Source organism: Lampetra fluviatilis, chromosome 22 (genome assembly GCF_964198595.1).
Source record: "Lampetra fluviatilis chromosome 22, kcLamFluv1.1, whole genome shotgun sequence".
Lineage (NCBI taxonomy): Eukaryota > Metazoa > Chordata > Hyperoartia > Petromyzontiformes > Petromyzontidae > Lampetra > Lampetra fluviatilis.
Window position 1 is genome coordinate 1,672,517 of NC_136296.1, and position 10,008 is coordinate 1,682,524.

The 10,008-nt window shown below is 56.2% G+C and overlaps 1 protein-coding gene across 1 annotated transcript in view; it reads right to left on the bottom strand.

Moving 5' to 3' along the window:
* The window catches only part of TRAPPC12 (trafficking protein particle complex subunit 12), a 57,214-nt gene extending 48,525 nt beyond the window's left edge, over nucleotides 1-8,689 (bottom strand). The window contains exon 1 of the mRNA XM_078866239.1: nucleotides 8,575-8,689. The gene's annotated coding sequence lies outside the window, so the exon portion shown is untranslated. The remainder of the gene's footprint in view (nucleotides 1-8,574) is intronic.
* Between the last annotated feature and the right edge of the window lie 1,319 nt (nucleotides 8,690-10,008).

The following is a 10,008-nucleotide window of genomic DNA, read 5'->3' on the forward strand; positions in this document are numbered from 1 at the left end:
AATTCCCTGATCGCCGGAAACCGTGAAAGTTTAATCCCGATAAGGGCTTCTCGGATAAAAACCGGTCGGCCAGGTGACCTCCCCACGAGCTCTATGGGGGGGGGGGGAATGCGTGCGGGTGTGTTCGTGCGAGGTGAGGTGAGGGGGACGCGGGGTCGGCTCCGTCGCTTGGTGGTGGCGAGGTCTTAGATGGGGCGCCTGCTGAACGGCTTCGTGGCGGCGGCATGACATAGCCCCCCGAGGTGCTGGTCCCCGTCCCGGGTTGACTGGAGCACCTTGCTTGAGCCGCGCCCACGAGGAAACGCTGCGGGATCCGGGGGGTCCGTCCGGCCCTCGTGGCTGGTCTCGGGGTGGGTGGCTCCGTCCTCTGCAGCTCCTGCGGCGGCCTCCTCCTCCACTCCAGCGGCTCTCCCTGTACCTCGGTACCTGCGGGCTGGGGTACAAACTCAGAAGCGGAGGGGTTTAGGGGCCGTCGTCCGCGCCGTCCCCTGGCGGGGTCGGGGCGTCTCGGGGGCCCGGCGGGGCCCATGTAGGGTGCGAGGCCCCCCAACACGAGGGGTGCGGGTACTCCGGGATTACGGGGCCTTCGAGTGACGGGGTTCTCTCTCGCCGGGGCCGCTTTCCACGGTTTTAAGCGGCGGACGTTGACCACCGTCTCTCGATCCCTCTCCCCGCCATAAATTAGTACCGTCCAGGGGGAGATCTGTCGCACCACGGTCCAGGGTCCCCGCCAGTAGGTCGTCAGTTTCCCCACCTGCCCGGCCCCGACGCGAGGGGTGTGTAGCCACACCTTAGCGCCTGTCAGGAATAAGGGGGGTTCCATGCGGGGTCGGGTGCCCTGTTCCTGCCGCCGATGCGCGGCTTCCCCTTGCGGGTATGCTCGACCTCGGGCTTCTCGCAGGGTCTCCAACAGGTGTTCCACGGGGCGGCTTCCTTCCTCCGGCTGGGGGGAAGGGACGCCGAATAGCAGATCTGCGGGTAAACGAGACTCACGGCCGAACATCATTAAAAACGGGGTTTGTCCCGTCGACGTGTGTACGGTGGTGGCGTAGGCGAAAAGGGCGTAGGGGAGGTGTTCGTCCCAATCCCGTTGATTTGCGGCCGCCATACGTTTGAGTTTCCCCGCTAGGGTCTGATTCATGCGCTCCACCATACCGTTCGCTTGGGGGTGGTACGCTGTGGTTCGGTCCTTCTGGATTCCGAACTCTCGGCACAGTGCCTGGAACAACTCGGCCTCGAACTCGCTACCCTGGTCGGTGAGGACTCGTTCTGGGATCCCGTGCTTAAGTACGTAGTGTTCCACGAATGCCCGGGCCACCACCAAGGCCGTTTTATCAGGGATGGCCACTGCCACGGGGTAGCGGGTGAAATACTCTACTGCGACTAGGATATATCGGTTGCCTCGATGGGATCGCGGGAATGGCCCCTGTAGGTCAATCCCGACCAGCTGATTCGTGCGGCTGACGCGGAACGGCCTTAGGGGTACCTGGTATCGTGCCGGTTTCGGCCCGCACTGCTGACAGGCGCGGCAGCCCTGTACCCAGGCCGCCACGTCTTGTGCCAATTTGGGCCAGAGATACTGGCGACGCAGGGTCTCTCGAGTGCGTCGTTCCCCATCGTGGCCCCCGAGTGGGTGGTCATGCACCAGCCGAAGCAGCTGGGGTCGCACCTGGGCAGGAACACAGATGCACCCCGGCTGGCCGGCCTCGGTTAACTCCCGTACCACTCCGTTCTGCACACACAACCGGGCATACAAACCGCTCCAGGGTCCTGGCAGGGCGCTCTTTTCCTCCCGCAGTGCCGCCTCCACTGCCGCCAGATCGGGATCTCGCTGCTGGGTCTGTCTCAGCTGCTCGTCGTTCAGGCCCGGGAAGGCGCAGCCGACGTCCTCCTGGATCCGTCCGATCGGGTCCCGAGCCGCGGGTCCCGCGCTTGCCGGGCGGTCGACGGGATCCTCGGTGCCACCTGTGAGGGCCTCTGTGGCGCACACTGCACTCTCTCTCGCTGGGGGGGGGTCAGTGGCCGCGGCCGCTCGGGGGTCCGTTGCCTGCCGGCAGCGTCCCCCCGTGAAACACGGGCAGGCCTCCTCCGCCCTTGTCTCAGCGTCCACCGTGGGTCGCCTCGACAAGGCGTCCGCGTTTGCATGCGTCCGGCCAGCCCGATACTCGATTTGCAGGTTGTACTCCTGCAACTGCGCCAACCACCGGGCCATCTGCCCCCGCGGCTCCTTGAATGTGAGAAGGAACTGCAGAGCATAATGGTCAGTGCGTACGCGACATTTCCTGCCGTACAAATACGGCCGGAACTGCTTACATGCGAAAATCACGGCGTACAACTCTTGGCGGGTCACGCAATAGTTCAGCTCGGCCCCACTCAAGGTCCGGCTGGCGTACGCGATGACTCGTTCCGTCCCATCCTGTACCTGTGACAACACCGCGCCCAGCCCGCTGCTGCAGGCGTCGGTGTCCAAAATAAAATCGGTGGTAAAATCGGGGAAAGCGAGGGTGGGGGCGTGGGTGAGGTGGTCTTTGAGAGTGGTGAAGGCCGTCTGGCAGGCCCCCGTCCACTGGTAGGGGTGCTTAGGGGAGGTGAGTTGGGTGAGGGGGCGTGCAATCTCGCTGAATCCCTTTACAAATCGACGATAATAGGTGGCGAGCCCCAAAAATGATCTGATCTCCGTCAGATTCCTTGGCCGTGGCCACTCCACTACGGCGCGTACCTTCTCCGGATCAGTGTGCACGCCTGCCTCGCTGACGCGATGCCCGAGGTACCCCACCTCGCGTTGTGCGATGTAACACTTACGTGGCTTGAGCTTGAGATGAGCCGCTCGCAATCGCTGGAACACCTCTCGTAGCCTGGACCAATGCTCAGACAAAGATCTACTGAACACTATCACATCGTCCAAGTAAATCAGGCACTGTTCCCATTGCAAGCCCCGCATCACCAACTCCATCAGCCGCTGGAACGTCGCAGGCGCATTGGTGAGTCCGAACGGGAGTACTCGAAACTCGAATAGTCCCATCGGGGTGGTGAATGCGGTTTTCGGCCGATCCTCCTCCGCCATCTCCACCTGCCAGTACCCGGACGCGAGATCGAGGGTGGAAAAATATCGCGCTCCGGCGAGGCTGTCGAAGGTGTCATCGATGCGGGGTATGGGGAAGGCATCGCCGAGCGTGACTGCATTTAGTTTACGGTAATCGACGCAGAACCGGGTTGACCCATCCTTTTTCGTAACTAGTACCACTGGGGCTGACCAGGGGCTCGCCGAGGGCTGAATTATGTTATCGCGAAGCATGTCCCCAACTGCCTCTTTGATTTGGGCGCGTTCGGGTGCGCCCACTCGGTACGAAGGGAGTTTGATGGGTCGGGCTGCACCGGTGTCAATTTGGTGCTTAACAAGATCGGTCCGACCCACGTCCGAGTCGTGCTCACTGAATACGTCGGCATACTCCCGCAGTAACTCGCGCAGCCGATCGGCCTCTCCCTTAGGTAAATCCGCCCATGGTACATGTAACGCGTCGAGCAGGGGAATGACCTCGGCTCGGGGAGTCGGGCCGACTCGCCAGGCCAGGTCCTGGTCACCCTCAGGACGACCGGGGTCTTCAGCCCAGAGTGCGAACACCGAGTCGTTAGAGTGGCGTGCGTGCAGGGGGTGTACAGTGGCTATCGGGGTGCGCCGCCGCAGTATCGCTGGGGTACTGTGGGGGTTAAACATCCGCATAAACAATCGGCCCCCATCTGCGTTTACCAACGTGGCGGATCCCACAACCCCATACCGTTTTGCCAACTCCGGGTGAGGAGTTAGCATTACCTCCCCTGATGGTCGGAGCGCGGGGTCGGTGGGGAATGTTGCCACCGGCACCAGCATCTCGGTGAGCGGGCCGATGGTGACTGCCGTCGCCAGGATAGCGGCCACAGGTGCGAAGCGGAGGCGCGTCGGTTCTCGTCCCAAGAACGGTATCCGCTCGCCGTTGCTCTCCATGGTGGCGCATCGCTGGCGGGGTTGCACGTTGAGTCCCAGCCGTTCTAAGAGGTCGGTACCTGCGATACACTCGTGACACAACGCACTCGACACGTAGAACTCCTGGGTGCACACCTGACTGCCTATGCGGACCTCTAGGGTGGCTCTCCCCAGCAGCCCCATTCCGGCTCCGCTCGCCGTGTGCAGCGCGCGGTCCGGTGCCTGCAGGTGACGCACGTCGACCCCGATCGCGCTGCAGTGCGCTGCGCTCACGAGCGAGGCCACCGCCCCCGTGTCCAGCAGAATTCGGGTACGCACTCCGTTTACCTCCCCTTCCACCAGCGACGTGGCCCCCGTGATCCCCGCCACCAGCTCCCGCAGCCAGTCGTCAGGAGTCACCGTTTCCGTTGGCATTGTTGCTGGAACCTGTGTGGAGATCACTCGCTCGCCATTATTCTCACAGCTTGTTTGTGTCGGGGCTACGTCGATTTGACCCCCCGGTGGTCCCCTCTCTAGGGGGGCCTTAGTGTTTGACCTTAGCTCTTGTCTAGCTCGGGCGACCTGCGGACAGTCCCTCCTGAGATGCCCTCGCCGATCGCACACATAACACGCCCGGGGAGGGGTGGCGGTTCCGTAGCGGGTCCCCTGTCCGCTCCCTCTCCCTCCCCCAGTACGCAGTTGCCCCACATCGGACTCTAATTGGGACACCCTCCCGGCTAGTCCCCCTACTGTCGAGCGTAGTTCACCCATCTCAGACTGGAGGGTCTTCACATTTTTATTTGCTTCCTCGCGTACTTGGTGTACCTGGCTAGCAATATCTCCCATGCCGGTCTGTAACCCAGCTACCCACCCCGAAGTTGTTTCGCTGGGTCTCTGGGGCTCCCTTGCCCGTCCCCTTACTGCAATGGCGAGCTCTTCCTCCTCGTCGGAGAGTAGGCTCGCTACGGCGCACTCTCGTCCCCTCCCTCGAGGCTGCGCGCGCTCACCCGAGAGTTTCTCGCATTTACGCGCGCGCTCGACGAGGGTGCTAAAGGAGAGGCGTGCACCGTCTACATTTGGCTGCCACCACGGGGTGCGTGCCAAATATCGCTGGATTTTACCGGCGGCGAGGCCCTCAATTATTTTTGCCTCGTACTCTGGGTACGCGAGCTGGGTCAACATGCGCACATCCTCGGCGTAATCTCGTAGATCTTCGCCGGGTTGGCGGCGGCGTGCCTCTAAGGCCGTCTGCGCATCCTCCTCGTCATAGGCGCCGAAGCGTCGTTCGAGTTCGCACATTAATTTTTCCCACTGATTTTGTGCGCTTGCGGGCAAAGCTTCCACAAAGTCAGCTGCCCGCCCATCTAAATGTAACTCTAACTGCTGCAACGCCTCCTCATCTGACCACCCATTAACCTTTTTCGCCCCCCTGATGCTGCGGGCAAACGATTTCCATGTTGGAATTCCTTTGCCCGTAAATGTGCATTTGATTTTAATCTGGGTTGGGGGGCCTCTTTCCCTTGGGGGTGCGGGGGATCGTCCCGTTTCTGACACCAATATGTGGGGGTCGCTAGCCCCCGAGATCCCTCCCTCGGTACCCCTAACGGCCGGGTTAACCTCATTACTCGCCCCCTCGCTGCTAGGCGAACCGCTGCTGCGTTCTTCACCCATGGGGTGAGAGCCGTCGCTCCAGGATTCTCCTCCCCCGCGGGTCCGCGTAGTAGGCATGTTTAATTACGTACGCGCACACCCACACACAGCTCCGCGCGGCACTCACTCAACCCTGACCACTCACGCTAGGATCGCGCACCTGTATTATACACGTCGTGAACGTGCGCGCACACACGCCTACAGCTCCACACGCGATACCCACTCTTGCGCCGCTCTGCGCCGCGCTCGCCGCTCACGTTATGATCGCGCACCTGGAGTACGCTGATTACGCACGCCGCGAGCTTACGCATACACAGTACCACACGCGTTCACACTTATAACACGAGATCACACGAGGCCACGATCAGCTATTAATGATTTATTATCCGCTACCTGGAACTAGATGTTAAATCAGTGAGTCGACGAGGCTGGCCTACGCTGATACCTCTATACCTATTCCCGATTTATCTGCTATGATTCTAATTCACCTTCTTACTCACTGTTAAGTGTCCACGGCGGTCCGCTGATCCTTGTGCTAACAGCGTACCTCGGTGCGTCGCACGGACGTCCGGGTCGCTGGCTGGAGCTGTGTCTCGTCGCCTTGCGCTGGAGTAAGAGAGCTATTTCCCCTTTTTGCCCCACTATTTATCCTCCCTACATCAAAGGGAGGCTGCGCTGAACAATGGGCTCGTGCACCTCGAGCCCGCGCACGGCGGTTCCGGCGCTTTTGATATGCTAATCAGTGAGCGGCGTTGGCGGCGTACATCCTAATTACTCCCTTACCCTTCCTAACAATGGGGCCTGTGCGCTCAAGCATAATGTTCCCAACCCTCCATGACTATGCGCAAGAGTCCATGCGGTCCCGCTATTCATGCTGTCCCCTCCCTCCTCCGCCTGTCTCGTCGACCCGTGGGGGTGTGTGTGGGGGGAAAATGCGCCTCCACCGCGGTGGCCGAATGCCCCATGCCGCGACCCCACCATATTAAGGCTGGTCGCAGCGCCGCGGCGCCACGTAGCACGGGGGAGGTCGTCCAATTCCCTGATCGCCGGAAACCGTGAAAGTTTAATCCCGATAAGGGCTTCTCGGATAAAAACCGGTCGGCCAGGTGACCTCCCCACGAGCTCTATGGGGGGGGGGGGAATGCGTGCGGGTGTGTTCGTGCGAGGTGAGGTGAGGGGGACGCGGGGTCGGCTCCGTCGCTTGGTGGTGGCGAGGTCTTAGATGGGGCGCCTGCTGAACGGCTTCGTGGCGGCGGCATGACAGTGTCATTCCTTCACGTAAAGTCTTGGTCACAAAAGCAAAGTTTGTGGGGAATAATAGCCATTTTCTGTACTTTTGAGGCATAAGCAATTAGAAAATAACGCTTAGTACCCAGGAACAACAAAAACCGTGTTGCACAGTGTATAATGTAAGGCAGGGGTGTCCAAACTTTTTGCAAAGAGGGCCAAATTTGATAAAGTGAAGATGCCTGGGGGCCAATAGTTCCTTCTGACATTTTTTTAACCACAAAAGTTATATGAAAATACACACTGTTATAAAACAATTGTCATTGTCACAATTACCTTTATTTTTCAAATGACAATGTAACTAAATATAAGCCACTCAGGCAGATGTGAACAACTCTAAAAACACAATTCTGCCTTTCATTCAGTCAGATAACATTGAACAAACTATAGAATACCTTAAATTTCCATGAGTTAAATATCTTTGCCTCATGAACATTTTAAACAGGAGTTATAAGTAATGCAAAGTGGTATATTATCATTAAACTTTAAAACAAGTGAATTTTGCCCATGTCTTTTACATGATCTTTCAGAAATCAATAGTTTGTGTCACATATACAGGTACATAACATCAACAGTTATAACAAAATCTTATTCAAGAGTTTAATAAAACAAGTGCCATAAGTCCAAGTGCATTAGTGTGCGTTAGGCTTTTCACTGTTAATAGTGACAGATGTTACCGTTCAGAACACTCAATTTCAGATCAAGGAACAGATAACTTGCTGACACTAATGAGAAGGGTGATACTGAGATCTAGATTTCAGTAAAGAGACCAGGTTTGGCTTGAGGGCAGTGGTTGAGATGCGTAAAATGTCACGCAAGTGGGAGTCACTCATCCTTGACCTCAATCGGTTCTTGTTAAAGTTCATGACTGAGAATATTTGCTCACACAAATATGTGGAGCCGAATAAGCTCAGCATTTTGTTAGCGAATGACCGCATTTCTGGAAACCTGCTTTTGTCCAGCTGCCGGTAAAAGTCAACAAGAGAACTCATCGTCACACTGCAGCTCAATGAGCTGCAGCTGTGGAGGAGCATCATCAGGGTCCACGGAGAAGGGAGAAGAGAAAAGCAACATGTCCTTTTCAATAACTGCAAAGTCCCGAAAGCGTTTGTTAAATTCCACAGAAAGAGATGCGATAGCTGTTGCATAACTATTCATTTGCACACCGATGTCCTGTGGGAAACTGTCAATTACCTCTTTCAAAGCTGGGAAGTGCACGGTGCAGGGCTCTGTTTGGGACAAGTGTCTTTGGAATAGTTGCAGTTTGGTTCCAAAGGCCTTGATGTGAGCGTATAGCTGGCTCACCACTGCATCTTTTCCTTGAAGATTAACATTCAGCGCATTCGGATGCTTCACTATGTCAACCTAAAAAGCCAGATTTGCCAGCCATACAGGATCGGACAGTTCTTCCATTGGTTGTCCCTTCTCACCAAAACAATTTCCAATTTCCTCTTTGAGAGAGAAAAATCGCTGCAGTGCGGACCCCCGACTTAGCCACCGCACATCGTTGTGATATATTACGTCACCGTATTCAGCCTGGATGTCACGCAAGAACTGCTGAAACTGTCGGTGGTATAGAGCTTTAGAGCGAATAGAATTGATTGCCTTTGCCACTGGTTTCTTAACATCGTCAAATTTGAGATGTTTGGCGCAGAGAGCCTGCTGGTGAATGATAAAGTGAAGTTTAATAGCGTTACCTGCTTCTTCGCTGGCTTTATTGCAGATCAGTGTCGACAATCCACTTCGCTCACCAGCCATGGCAGGCACACCATTGGTAATGATCCCAGAAACTTTACTCCATATCATCAATAGCTTCACAAACAGAAACGAATAAATCTGTTCATCTGGTTTGCCCTTTAAGGGTTTTGAGGTCAAGCAGCTCCTCTGTCACGTTCATGTTGTCATCAACTCTTCTTAAAAAATAAGTAGTTGTGCAGTGTCAGATGCATCGGTGCTTTCATCGCAGGCTAATTAGATATAATCAAAAGCCACTCCCCTGTCCCCCAGTTGTCTGAATATCTGACGATATGTTCGCAGCACGGATGCAGAGCCAGATAGCATTAGAATGGTGCTGCCATCATGTGGTGAAAGGAGGAATTACATCTTTAAAGTTTTATGATTTATTTATTCTGACAAAGCTAGCGAGCCATAAATAACACATTATAAGACCGAAGCTGCGGGCCATATAAAATCTGACCGCGGGCCTTGATTGGCCCGCGGGCCGGACTTTGGACATGCCTGATGTAAGGGGTTGACCGGTGTGCAATTGCACCACAAGTCCACCAATCCCTGCCACGTGAGGGATGGCGCTTAGCACGCGAATCCTCATCAGCTGCTGCGTTCACTTGCAGTGGTGCACAAGCACAGTCAACAGCAACAACAACTCTGCCAACCAGGCTCCAGCCTGCTTAGCCTCGTCAATAACACGATGTGCCCGACATCAATCTTAGAGGCGACGTTTTGGGCAACGGACATTGGCGTGGGCCTTCTTCGTGTTAAGGCCACACAATGTTGTTGACAGATGTGGTGAGTGTATTTAGTTAATGTAGCAATTAGCTCAGTTTCCTTCACAGGTCTAATAATAAAACACACACACGGACACGATTTACGTGCTATGAAGAAGGGCCATTGCCCGAAACGTCACCTTTTAAGGCAGATTATGTCGAGTTGGTCAAAGTGTTTTTTTACACATCCCATCAGCCACCACCGGGTCTTCTGTGAGTGCATCTCAGCAGCATTCTGGGCAAGCACTGCTCGTCTCGGCAGGGCTTGATGGAACCAATGCTGATGAACTGCCCAATGATAATAGGCCAGGACCCTCCCTCTGTTCGATCTGGAGTCCTAGTTTGACACAACCGATTGGACACAACACGAAGAGAATTTTGAGAGCCGCTCAACTTCACCATTCAGAGCTTCAGGGTGGAGCGGTGGCGCAGCGGTTAGCGCACTTGCATCCCAAATTTGGATTTCCAGCCACGGCTCACATCATTGGCGCGCGATATCGAAAAACTATTCTGGGTACGCGCACCCGAACCCAACCCCCAACACGCAGCGTCAGCAAGCCGCAATGACCATCATGCTGGAGTGTGACGGAGCCTCATCCAGCAGTGAATAGAGCAAGGGCCGGGCTG